We start from the raw sequence: 13,654 nt of genomic DNA, 5'->3' as shown, positions 1-13,654 counted from the left end.
TATACGTATGAGAGAAATAATGAGATAAAGGTGTGTAACGTTTGGTCTAGGTTAGGTTGACGATTTAATAGCCAAATGTCAGTATGGGTATACATTAAGCCTGAGTAGGTCTATTGTGCATTCGGGGGGAGGTTAGATCTAAATGCATATATGTATAGATATGTTCTTCTCTCATATCAATGAGAGCACCCCGATTCATATATTAGCTCAATGATATGGGATTTACTACCGAGTCCGAAGGACTTGTCTTAGGACACCACTTTTAGAGAAGTTGTCAATGGCTGAAATACTTGCCACCGCCGAAAATTATGATGTTCTGGTCAGGGATTGAACCGCAGAACATCTGAGTGCAAGACGTACGTGCTTAACACTGCATTACAAAGGCTCCCATGGCTTTCACAAAGTGTTGCTATATTGCTGTTTACCCCACCGAGAGGACGTCCTCCTTTGGCCACTTCCGATTATTATTTTTTTTTACCACGACCTTCAAGGAAGAGATGATTTGACAATTTGCCGTACTTTCCTGAACCATGGGAAAGCTGATTGGCAAGGTTTCAGAGAATTTACCAATCACCGCTTCAGACAATTGCCCACCCACTCAGATCCTCGGGTAGCTTAGACAACTTTCCGACACATCATCACTAAAGCAGCCGCTCGCTACATACCTGCTGGTCGAATACCCAAAATAAGACCAAATTTCCCAGCAGAGGCGACGGGACTAGCAAATGAACGTGATGAGCTTCGTCGTACGAACCCCGAAGACCCAAGAGTTAGAAAACTAATTCTTGAAGTCAACAGGTTAGTAGGCGAACATAAGCGGAAAAAGTAGCTAGACCATCTGAAGCAATGCAACATTGGTGCAGGAATAAGTAAATTGTGGGCCACGGTTAAATCACTCTCGAGTCCAGAAAATAAGGATGACAGAACGGCTGTTACTTTCAACGGCGTGACAGTAACTGACCCATAGAGGTGCGCGTGTTATTTTAACCGGCAGTTCATAGAGCACCCCGAGAGTGATAGGGCGAAGAAAGTGTGCTACGCCGTATAAGAAGAGCTCTTCCAGCCGAGGAGGTACCACCACAATTTACGATGAGCGATGTTGCAGATGCCATTCGAAACGCTAAATCATCCAAAGCGTTGGGCCCGCACCGAATATAGATGGTAATGCTTAAGCAACAGCTGGATGAAGCTGAAGTTGAGTATTGTACCAGATGCCTGGAAAGTTGGCAGGGTGGTCCCGCTACTGAAGCCTGGTAAGGATGCCAGCAGAGGTGAATCGTACAGGCCGATTTCAAGCCTGTCGCCAGTAGCAAAGATCCTAGAGGCGCTACTCCTCCCCACGATGAGAAGGTGTTTTCCAGTTGCCCAACATCAACATGGATTTCGGAAAATGCATAGTACTACAACAGCATTAGACGCCATATCCACACATATCAGTAGAGGACTGAACCAGAAAAGGCCGTGCGACCGAACAGTCATGGTGGCTCTTGACCTATCGAAGGCCTTCGATACCGTCAACCATGCCAGCTGTTCGAGAATAACGAGAAAACTAATCTCCAGCCATGTTTGAAAAGTTGGGTAATCAGCTATATGTGTGGACGCCAGTCGTTTGTAGAATTCAGAAACAAGAAGTCCAAAACCCGTATAGTGAAACAGGGAGTTCCCCAAGTAGGGGTGATATCTCCGGAACTGTTTAACCTCTACCTTTCTGAAATGCCACGCCCTCCAGACGGCATAGAGATCGTGATGTATGCGGACGATTGTACGATCTTGGCGTCGGGTCCTATCGTCGATGATATATGTGATAGGTTAAATGTCTACATAGCTGACCTAGTGCAGTTCTTCCATCTGAGGAATATGAAAATATCCGCCGCAAAAACCACAGCCACGCTATTCACCACATGGACGGCTGAGATGAGGCTCCCACTGAACATATTGGTCGATGGTGCACTGCTTCCGACCACTAACTACCCTAAAATACTGGGTGTAACGTTCGATAGCATGTTCAAGTCGACCGCGCATGCCACAGCTATTTGCAATAAGATCAGAAGTAGGAACAAGGTTCTCAAGTCGCTGGCCGGCAGCACTTGGGGTGCTGATAAAGAAACCTTCTTGACCACCTACAATGCAAAAGGCCAGTCTGTGGTAAGCTATGCGGCGCCAGCGTGGTCTGCAAAGGTTAGCGCACCGCAGTGGAAGAAGATTGAAACCTGCCGGAATGCCGCCCTGAGGACTGCAACGGGGTGCCTCCTCATGACACCAGTGGACAATCTTCATGAGGAGGCTTTACCGGTGCGTCAGCACAATAAGATGTTGTCGATGCAGTACCTGCTTGGGTGTTACCGCAGTGAGCATCTCTGTCGCGATGTAATGGACAGGCTCCCCCCACCCAGCAACGTCAGGAGAGACCTTAATGATCTAGAGAGAGGTCCAAAGGTATAAAAGAGAACCGCTAGATCAACGAGCCTATTAGGCAGGCTTGAATCGCATTCACACCAGCATGGTTGCGCAAGCAGTGCGAAGATACAGTGTAAATGCCGTACTTGGAGTCCATCCCCCATCCATCGCAGCAGAAGAACGCCAGCTGCCAAGGCAAACACGAGTGGTTTTTGCTCAGTTAAGATCCGGACGATGCAGCCGCCTTAATTCGTATTGGGCCAGAATTGACGCCACCCAACATATGCCCAGCATGTGGATTGGGACCACACGATACTCTGCATTTATTCAACTGCCTAGCTAACCCCACTCACCTGTCTCCTCATTCTTTATGGATGCAACCAGTCCAGGTTGCAGAATTCTTGAGTCTGGATACAGAGGAACTTGATAACTGAAATAATACGCGAACGAACATACATGCGTTGCTATAACAACAACAACAACAACAACAATTTGCCGATAAGTATTTAAGGAATTATAAACATACTAGTATATGACTGTAAACATGGAACAAGTACAATACCACCTTTAGGTAATGCATATAGGTTCAATTGGTTACCTCCTATGACATCCCCATGTTAAAGTTTACAGTTGATTCCACTGTGAGGAGTCTAAAGTGGAACTAGTTACGGTAACCCTGAGAATCGACGAGATTCCGATGACGAACTAATTCATCTTGCTAGCGGGAAATAGCACAAGATGGCGTCATAAACCGCCATTTTTGTTTAAAGAGAAGTGCAAGTTTTGCTACTTTTTGGAATACGGGAACGGTTTTCTAGCACAAAACTTGGAAAAATAGTACTAATTAGTAACATTTTGCAGGTTCCGGAACACAACTAATGTATCGAACTTAAACAATCTTTTTTGCAGCATCCCACTGTTCTCTCTTTAGTGGAGCCTCATTCTTCATAAACTTCCGGCAATCCTTTTCGTTGTTAGTTTTGCGAAATTCTCGCTTACTTCATCTACTATCTTGTGGACATCCTCTTTATTGGAGTTTTCTACAACGGTGACTTTTTTTGCTGACATACTTGGAGTCTGGTTCGCTCCCAGTCCTATGCTTGTTGGGTTAAAATTAATTTCTCCCTAAACTTCCTTATCTCCTCCTCCCATTTTTCTTTAGGTTGTGTGCTTGCAGCAGCAGCTTCGACACAAATGCCACGGCACAATCGCTGAGACGGTACTGTATTATTTAAGCCCTACTCCGCTCTGTACTGTATTATTTAAGCCAACAACCAGGTTATTGTCTGGACTAAAATGAGGTAGCGATGGATTGCACTAACCTAGCAACGACAAAAACCATACAGGACAAACTTAAATAATTAAATTGACCAAAGAACTATAAACGACCTACTGAATAAAATTGTTTAGGATGGAAATAAAAATTCAATTCGAAAATTCAACTAACAAATGACCAGTACTAATCCCAAGGAAAATATAAATTCCTACAAAGAAACTAATCTAGCCTCATCATGAATTTTTCAGCAGGACAAGTACCTAGCCATGTCTAGGCCATAGCAAATATTTTAACAGTTGGAAGAATTCTTAACGAATGGATAAACTCGTTTTCCATATTCAAAATCCTCAGGCAATGAAGCTAGCGTTCCGTAAAATAGTTTAACCACCACCGAAGAATGTAATGTTTTTATTTGATGGATCGGACAACTGAACTTCTGTGTGTAAGTCCAAATCCAATCCCGGTTTGTCGGCTCGTTGCTGTCTCCAAGGCTATCTTTATCAACTGGTAGATTCAGGATTTCCTTTCGGAGTCCCCAGCTCACCTTATTCATGCCCGCGCTCACTTTGTCACTCGAAAACAAAATATGGTCGGGACAGTCTCCTCTGCGAGACATTTAAAAATGGGAAGCGTTTTTCTTCTTGAACGGTTTGGTGGTATGCTATTCTTTAGAGGATCAAGTCCTCTTCGCCGCTTCTGAGGAAGTGGACAGAGGCGTTATACTGGTAAGAGAACCCAGAATAAAAGAGCAGACAAATAAAAAGACAAGTGTATCAGTTCAAATACATTGGTGGTTTATTTTCGGTCATATTGGGTTTCTTAGACATTACCTTTTTGCGTGTGCCGACAACGAAACGAGAGCAATAGATGTTTGACTCCGTTGATAGTAAAAGACAAGTGTCGTCGCCGAAGGCAGAATAGCGATCATAAGGCCGTGACCAACAACTACGACCATAGATTCGGAATGCGCAACTATGCGAATAAGGATTCCAAGAGAGGTAGCAGAAAATAGCGAAGCTCTCCTCTACAATACGAACTAGACGAATAGGACTCCTGGAAGAAGTGAAGAGAAAATTTCCTCATTAAGCTTGAAAGTGCGGCCAACTAGCATAGTTAATTGGACTGATAGGAAGGAGAAGCCACATCCTTTGGAGCATCCCACTGTTCTCTATTTAGTCCCGCCACGTTCCTATTAAACTTCCGTCGTTGAAAATCTCGTTGTGAAAATCCTTTTTGTTGGGGGTTTCCACAACGGTGATATTTATTTTTATGTTGCTGTCAGACGCTCCCTATCCTCTGATTGTTAGGTGAAGATTAATTTCTCCCTAAACTTCCTTGTCCTTCCCTTTTTTGTGTGCCTGTATCAGCAGCTTCGACACAAATGCCAAGGCACAATCGCTTGATGACAAGGTGAGACAGTACTGCATTATTTAAGCCCTACTCCGTACTGTACTGTATTATTTAAGCCAACATTCAGGTAATTGCCTGGACTAAAATGAGATAGCGATTGATTGCACTAACCTAGCAACGACAAAAACCATACAGGACAAGCTTAAATAATTAAATTGACCAAAGAACTATAAACCACCTACGATTACTGATCCCAAGGAAAATATAAATTCCTACAAAGAAACTCATCTAGCCTCACCATGTGTTTCCTTTCAAGACAAGAATATAGCCATACCATATATTTAACAGTTGGAAGAATTCTTAACGAATGGATAAACTCGTTTTCCATTTTCAAAATTTTCAAGCAATGAAGCTAGCGTTTTGTAAACCGAAGAATGTAATGTTTTTATTTGAAGGATCGGACGACTTCTGTGTGTAAGTCCAAATCCAATTTCGTTTTGTCGGCTCGTCGCTGCAAAGCTTTTTGGCTACATTGGCATAAGTAGATGACGGATCTGTTGCTGTCTCCAAGGCCATCTTACTCTACAGAATAAAAGAGTAGACAAATAAAAAGACAAGTGTATCAGTTGAAATACATTGGTGGTTTATTGTCGGTCATATTGGGTTTCTTAGACATTACCTTTTTGCGTGTGCCGACAACGAAACGAGAATAGTAGGAGTGAGACTCCTTTGATAGTAAAAAAAAACTAAGTGTGATCGCCGAAGGCAGAATAGCGATCATAAGGCCGTGACCAACAACTACGACCACAGCTTTGGAATGTGCACCTCTGTATTCGAACTATGCGAATAAGGATTCCCAGAAAGGTAGTAGGAAATAGCGAAACTCTCTTCTACAATACGAACTAGATGAATAGGTCTCCTGGAAGAAGTGCAGAGAAGATTTCCTCATTAAGCTTGAAAGTGCGTCCAATTAACATAATTTATTGGAATGATGGTAAGAGGAAACAATGTATCGAACTTAAACAATCTTCTTTGGAGCTTCCCATTGTTCTCTGTTCTTAAACATCCGTCATTGAGCTAGTTGTTAATTTTGCGATACTTTCGCCTACTTCATCTACCAACTTGTGGTCATCCTCTTTATTAGGGTTTTCCACAACGTAGTCAGGGTCACCCCCAGTCCTCTTGATTGTTGGTTGAAGATTAATTTCTCCCTAAAATTCCCTGCCCTTTCGACACCACGATGCCACGGCACGATCGCTTGATAACAAGCTGAGACGGTACTGTATTATTTAAGCCCTACTTCGTATTGTACTGTATTATTTAAGCCAACAACCTGGTAATTGTCTGGAATAAAATGAGCTAGCGATTGATTGCACTAACCTAGCAACTACAAGAACCAAACTGTAAATAATTATATCGACATAAGAACTATGAACGACCTACTGATATATGAATGAAGAAAGGGAATATGAAATTCGAAAATTCAAATAGAGAATTCCTACAAATTCCAACAAGAAAAAAACTCATATAACCTCTGTATTAATTTCCTTTGAGGATATGATCCATGGAGAGAGGCGCGATACTTTCGCCTACTTCGTCTACCAACTTGTGGACATCCTCTTTATTGTGGTTTTCCACAATGCAGTCAGGGTCGCCCCCAGTCCACTAGATTGTTGGGTGAAGATTAATTTCTCCCTAAACTTCCCTGTACTTCCCTTTTTCCTTTAGGTTGTGTGCTTGTAGCAGTAGTTTCGACACCGATGCCACGGCACGATCGCTTGATTTGCAAGGTGAGACGGTACTGTATTATTTAAGCCTTACTCCGTACTGTACTGTATTATTTAAGCCAACAACCTGATAATTGTCTGGACTAACATGAGCTAGCGATTGATTGCACTAACCTAGCAACTACAAGAACCAAACTGTAAATAATTATATCGACAAAAGAACTATGAACGACCTACTGATATATGAATGAAGAAAGGGAAGATGAAATTCGAAAATTCAACTATAGAATTCCTACAAATTCGAACAAAAAAACTCATATATCCTCTGTATTAATTTCCTTTGAGGATATGAGCCATGCCTAGCAAATATTTTAACATTTGGAAGAATTCTTAAATAACGGATAAACTCGTTTTTCATATTCGAAATCCTCGGACGACGAGGCTAGCGTTTTGTTAATTAGTTTAAACACCGTTGAAGAGTGTAATGCTTTTATTTTAGGGAATGAACAATTGAACTTATGTGTGTAAGTTCAAATCAAATTCCCAGTTTGTTGGAGAGAGCGAGGAGAGGCTTATCAGCACCATATCTCACCAACACACTTTGAATTATCGCAAGCAAACATGGCTAATGTAAATTGGGACTAAGAGGAGCATGCTAATTCCTTTGGAGACATATTTTGTTAAGTCCATCTGATTGCAGTTCCAATTAGGATGCCAAAGCTGTCAATCCTTTTAAATGTGTTTTATTTAATGCGGAAGTGCATGGATTTCCTGAAGGTTTTAAACCCTGGAAAATACCCTTTTATTTGACTTCCTTAAATAAATGACATTTTATGGCCCACATATGCAGGCAGCAAGTGGATACATAACAAGGTTGGCTGCAGTATATACGAGCAAACTTCTATTTACAAAAGTCTACTTCTCTCTAAGGCAGCTCCTAAACCCCCACCTTCAAACCATGTTTCACACACAAACTCTTTTCCTGATGACGATGATGACAGACAGCATTCAACTTGAAAGGTCTTTAGCATATTTATGCCAGGCAAATTTTCTTACTTCCTCTTCATCAAGCAAAAAACGGGAAAACAACAACACATGGCCTTAGCAAAGTTTCTGGAAAACAGGAGCGAGTGAGGAGGAATAGCTTTATATCGCAAATTGGCATTGACGCTGCTGCCATTGCTGAATGAAAATTCTATTTATTTATAGCAAAAATTTTTATCTTTTGATGTCTGCCATTTGGCCTGTCTATCTGCTCTCCCACCCAACCAACTCAATGCCTGATATGACTGACAAACGAAGGCTACTGGATGGATACACAATGACACTCGATGTCATGATTCACCAGAGACATAGAGAAAGATCGATTTGTTTTTCTGTTCTTTGTGATGGTATTTTGGGAAAAATGTTAATTGCTTTATTGTTTCGTTTGCCTGGAGCCACCATTCTTATCTCTTCTGTTGGTAGCTTCAGAAGAAGCCAACTCACCACTAACCATGATTGACATTTACCAAATTGACTGTTAATGTCATGTTCGATTTTGTTATTTTTTCTTTTTTGCATTTTAACGGAATTTAATAATAAAAGAACAATGAGATACATACCTGCTGCTGCTCTGTTGTTGTAGCTTCTTAATTGACTGATAATATGACGAGCAATTTACCTAGAAAAAGAAGAAACAAGAGAGATAGGATGATATTAGTAATTGATTAAATTATAGAGGAAATTAGTTTAGTTTGACAAGCTGGAGACTAATAGCAGCTAGCAAAGAGGCAATAAAATAATTCATTGCAAATTTCCCATAGGAAATTTGTTATTCAGCTGGCTGAATACAAGTTTCCATAGGAAATTTGCAATTCAGCTGGCTGAATACAAGTTTCCATAGGAAATTTGCAATTCAGCCTGGCTGAATACAAGTTTCCATAGGAAATTTGCAATTCAGCCTGGCTGAATACAAGTTTCCATAGGAAATTTGCAATTCAGCCGGGCTGAATACAAGTTTCCATAGGAAATTTGCAACTCAGCCAGGCTGAATACAAAATTCCATTGGAAATTTGCTATTCAGCCTGGCTGAATACAAGTTTCCATAGGAAATTTGCTATTCAGCCTGGCTGAATACAAGTTTCCATAGGAAATTTGCTATTCAGCCTGGCTGAATACAAGTTTCCATAGGAAATTTGCTATTCAGCCTGGCTGAATACAAGTTTCCATAGGAAATTTGCTATTCAGCCTGGCTGAATACAAGTTTCCATAGGAAATTTGCTATTCAGCCTGGCTGAATACAAGTTTCCATAGGAAATTTGCTATTCAGCCTGGCTGAATACAAGTTTCCATAGGAAATTTGCTATTCAGCCTGGCTGAATACAAGTTTCCATAGGAAATTTGCTATTCAGCCTGGCTGAATACAAGTTTCCATAGGAAATTTGCTATTCAGCCTGGCTGAATACAAGTTTCCATAGGAAATTTGCTATTCAGCCTGGCTGAATACAAGTTTCCATAGGAAATTTGCTATTCAGCCTGGCTGAATACAAGTTTCCATAGGAAATTTGCTATTCAGCCTGGCTGAATACAAGTTTCCATAGGAAATTTGCTATTCAGCCTGGCTGAATACAAGTTTCCATAGGAAATTTGCTATTCAGCCTGGCTGAATACAAGTTTCCATAGGAAATTTGCTATTCAGCCTGGCTGAATACAAGTTTCCATAGGAAATTTGCTATTCAGCCTGGCTGAATACAAGTTTCCATAGGAAATTTGCTATTCAGCCTGGCTGAATACAAGTTTCCATAGGAAATTTGCTATTCAGCCTGGCTGAATACAAGTTTCCATAGGAAATTTGCTATTCAGCCTGGCTGAATACAAGTTTCCATAGGAAATTTGCTATTCAGCCTGGCTGAATACAAGTTTCCATAGGAAATTTGCTATTCAGCCTGGCTGAATACAAGTTTCCATAGGAAATTTGCTATTCAGCCTGGCTGAATACAAGTTTCCATAGGAAATTTGCTATTCAGCCTGGCTGAATACAAGTTTCCATAGGAAATTTGCTATTCAGCCTGGCTGAATACAAGTTTCCATAGGAAATTTGCTATTCAGCCTGGCTGAATACAAGTTTCCATAGGAAATTTGCTATTCAGCCTGGCTGAATACAAGTTTCCATAGGAAATTTGCTATTCAGCCTGGCTGAATACAAGTTTCCATAGGAAATTTGCTATTCAGCCTGGCTGAATACAAGTTTCCATAGGAAATTTGCTATTCAGCCTGGCTGAATACAAGTTTCCATAGGAAATTTGCTATTCAGCCTGGCTGAATACAAGTTTCCATAGGAAATTTGCTATTCAGCCTGGCTGAATACAAGTTTCCATAGGAAATTTGCTATTCAGCCTGGCTGAATACAAGTTTCCATAGGAAATTTGCTATTCAGCCTGGCTGAATACAAGTTTCCATAGGAAATTTGCTATTCAGCCTGGCTGAATACAAGTTTCCATAGGAAATTTGCTATTCAGCCTGGCTGAATACAAGTTTCCATAGGAAATTTGCTATTCAGCCTGGCTGAATACAAGTTTCCATAGGAAATTTGTTATTCAGCCTGGCTTAATACAAGTTTCCATAGGAAATTTGTTATTCAGCCTGGCTGAATACAAGTTTCCATAGGAAATTTGTTATTCAGCCTGGCTGAATACAAGTTTCCATAGGAAATTTGTTATTCAGCCTGGCTGAATACAAGTTTCCATAGGAAATTTGTTATTCAGCCTGGCTGAATACAAGTTTCCATAGGAAATTTGTTATTCAGCCTGGCTGAATACAAGTTTCCATAGGAAATTTGTTATTCAGCCTGGCTGAATACAAGTTTCCATAGGAAATTTGTTATTCAGCCTGGCTGAATACAAGTTTCCATAGGAAATTTGTTATTCAGCCTGGCTGAATACAAGTTTCCATAGGAAATTTGTTATTCAGCCTGGCTGAATACAAGTTTCCATAGGAAATTTGTTATTCAGCCTGGCTGAATACAAGTTTCCATAGGAAATTTGTTATTCAGCCTGGCTGAATACAAGTTTCCATAGGAAATTTGTTATTCAGCCTGGCTGAATACAAGTTTCCATAGGAAATTTGTTATTCAGCCTGGCTGAATACAAGTTTCCATAGGAAATTTGTTATTCAGCCTGGCTGAATACAAGTTTCCATAGGAAATTTGTTATTCAGCCTGGCTGAATACAAGTTTCCATAGGAAATTTGTTATTCAGCCTGGCTGAATACAAGTTTCCATAGGAAATTTGTTACAAGTACAAGTTTCCATAGGAAATTTGGCAATTCAGCATGCTGAATAAGAGTTTTCATAGGAAATCTCTCTCTATTTAAATGAAAAATGATTGGCACCATTGAAAATTATCGTCATCTTTTGTATTTGTGTATCTGTGCTTTGGTTCGGATCATTGCACCCAGCGCAAAATTGAAATGCTCCTGCGAACAATAAACAATTCTTTCGCTTCAGTGATGACATTAAGGACCATTGCCTCCTACGTAGCAGCATGTAATCGGTAGGACCCCATTGAGTTACGTTTTCCATGAACATGGCTACTCCGACAATGACTCAGAGACCAAACAAATAGGCTGGAGTTTTTCGCATGAACAAATCTCGCATTTACAATAGAGACACAATGATACAGTCATATCTGCCCGTCCGTCTGTCTGTCGTTTCTCATGTGCTCAGTTCATGTTTTTTGTTTCATTTATTTTTCAGAGGGAGTTAGTTTTGGCGCCTGACTTTGTTTGGTTACTAACCTAACTCCCGCTCCACGGGGTTTTGTTGTGCTTTTTTGGTTGTTCCTTTGATAACCCCCCAGTCTGGGATCAACTGGCAGACATTGGAGCGACAGACAGACCAACAAAGGAGCATTTGTTGCCAACATGTGTCAGTTAGTATTACTACATGTTTGGTTTTGTTTGTCTGCTGCTCCCAACATGGTTATGTGGACGATGTTCGTCGTTGTTGTTTGCGGCACGCCATGTGTGTTGTTCGATGCATTTTTGGTGATGACTAGCCGCACTATCACCATGCAACCAGTCATCTGTACAAATTCCCAGAGAAAATATTTGGACCAAATGAGAACTAAATTTCAGAAACGAAGCTTAGAAAATAATATCGGAAGTGTTTGCTGGGTAACTCACTTGGGTCACCAATTGTGATAGCCAGCCGGCTCCATTATTTATTTCTGTGGCATAAAGTTGCTTTGTGGCAGCAATGGCTGAAAGGGGGAACCTTTGAACTTGTAAAGAAAATAATGTTTGTTAGGTGCCATGTTTGTTTTGCTTGACATGTTTACCGAAAAGGAGAGATGGTAATTCGATTTAATTTGCTCAGTCTTGTATTCAGCCAGGCTGAATAACAAATTTCCTATGGAAACTTGTATTCAGCCAGGCTGAATAACAAATTTCCTATGGAAACTTGTATTCAGCCAGGCTGAATAACAAATTTCCTATGGAAACTTGTATTCAGCCAGGCTGAATAACAAATTTCCTATGGAAACTTGTATTCAGCCAGGCTGAATAACAAATTTCCTATGGAAACTTGTATTCAGCCAGGCTGAATAACAAATTTCCTATGGAAACTTGTATTCAGCCAGGCTGAATAACAAATTTCCTATGGAAACTTGTATTCAGCCAGGCTGAATTGCAAATTTCCTATGGAAACTTGTATTCAGCCAGGCTGAATTGCAAATTTCCTATGGAAACTTGTATTCAGCCAGGCTGAATTGCAAATTTCCTATGGAAACTTGTATTCAGCCAGGCTGAATTGCAAATTTCCTATGGAAACTTGTATTCAGCCAGGCTGAATTGCAAATTTCCTATGGAAACTTGTATTCAGCCAGGCTGAATTGCAAATTTCCTATGGAAACTTGTATTCAGCCAGGCTGAATTGCAAATTTCCTATGGAAACTTGTATTCAGCCAGGCTGAATTGCAAATTTCCTATGGAAACTTGTATTCAGCCAGGCTGAATTGCAAATTTCCTATGGAAACTTGTATTCAGCCAGGCTGAATTGCAAATTTCCTATGGAAACTTGTATTCAGCCAGGCTGAATTGCAAATTTCCTATGGAAACTTGTATTCAGCCAGGCTGAATTGCAAATTTCCTATGGAAACTTGTATTCAGCCAGGCTGAATTGCAAATTTCCTATGGAAACTTGTATTCAGCCAGGCTGAATTGCAAATTTCCTATGGAAACTTGTATTCAGCCCGGCTGAATTGCAAATTTCCTATGGGAACTTGTATTCACACCGGCTGAATTGCAAATTTCCTATGGGAACTTGTATTCACACCGGCTGAATTGCAAATTTCCTATGGAAACTTGTATTCAGCCAGGCTGAATAGCAAATTTCCTATGGAAACTTGTATTCAGCCAGGCTGAATTGCAAATTCTCTATGGAAACTTGTATTCAGCCAGGCTGAATTGCAAATTTCCTATGGAAACTTGTATTCAGCCAGGCTGAATTGCAAATTTCCTATGGAAACTTGTATTCAGCCAGGCTGAATTGCAAATTTCCTATGGAAACTTGTATTCAGCCAGGCTGAATTGCAAATTTCCTATGGAAACTTGTATTCAGCCAGGCTGAATTGCAAATTTCCTATGGAAACTTGTATTCAGCCAGGCTGAATTGCAAATTTCCTATGGAAACTTGTATTCAGCCAGGCTGAATTGCAAATTTCCAATGGAAACTTGTATTCAGCCAGGCTGAATTGCAAATTTCCAATGGAAACTTGTATTCAGCCAGGCTGAATTGCAAATTTCCAATGGAAACTTGTATTCAGCCAGGCTGAATTGCAAATTTTCTTATGGAAACTTGTATTCAGCCAGGCTGAATTGCCGAACTTACTATGGAAACTTGTATTCAGCCAGGCTGAATTGCAAA

General features: G+C 40.6%; 1 protein-coding gene across 1 annotated transcript in view; it reads right to left on the bottom strand.

Moving 5' to 3' along the window:
- The window catches only part of sn (fascin domain-containing protein singed), a 116,943-nt gene that overhangs the window by 85,403 nt on the left and 17,886 nt on the right, over positions 1-13,654 (bottom strand). The window contains exon 2 of the mRNA XM_073977429.1: positions 8,355-8,413. The gene's annotated coding sequence lies outside the window, so the exon portion shown is untranslated. The remainder of the gene's footprint in view (positions 1-8,354; positions 8,414-13,654) is intronic.

Source organism: Musca autumnalis, unplaced genomic scaffold, assembly GCF_047663935.1.
Source record: "Musca autumnalis isolate F117 unplaced genomic scaffold, ASM4766393v1 scaffold_3, whole genome shotgun sequence".
Taxonomy (NCBI): Eukaryota; Metazoa; Arthropoda; class Insecta; order Diptera; family Muscidae; genus Musca; species Musca autumnalis.
This window is presented reverse-complemented; position numbering and strand designations above follow the sequence as displayed.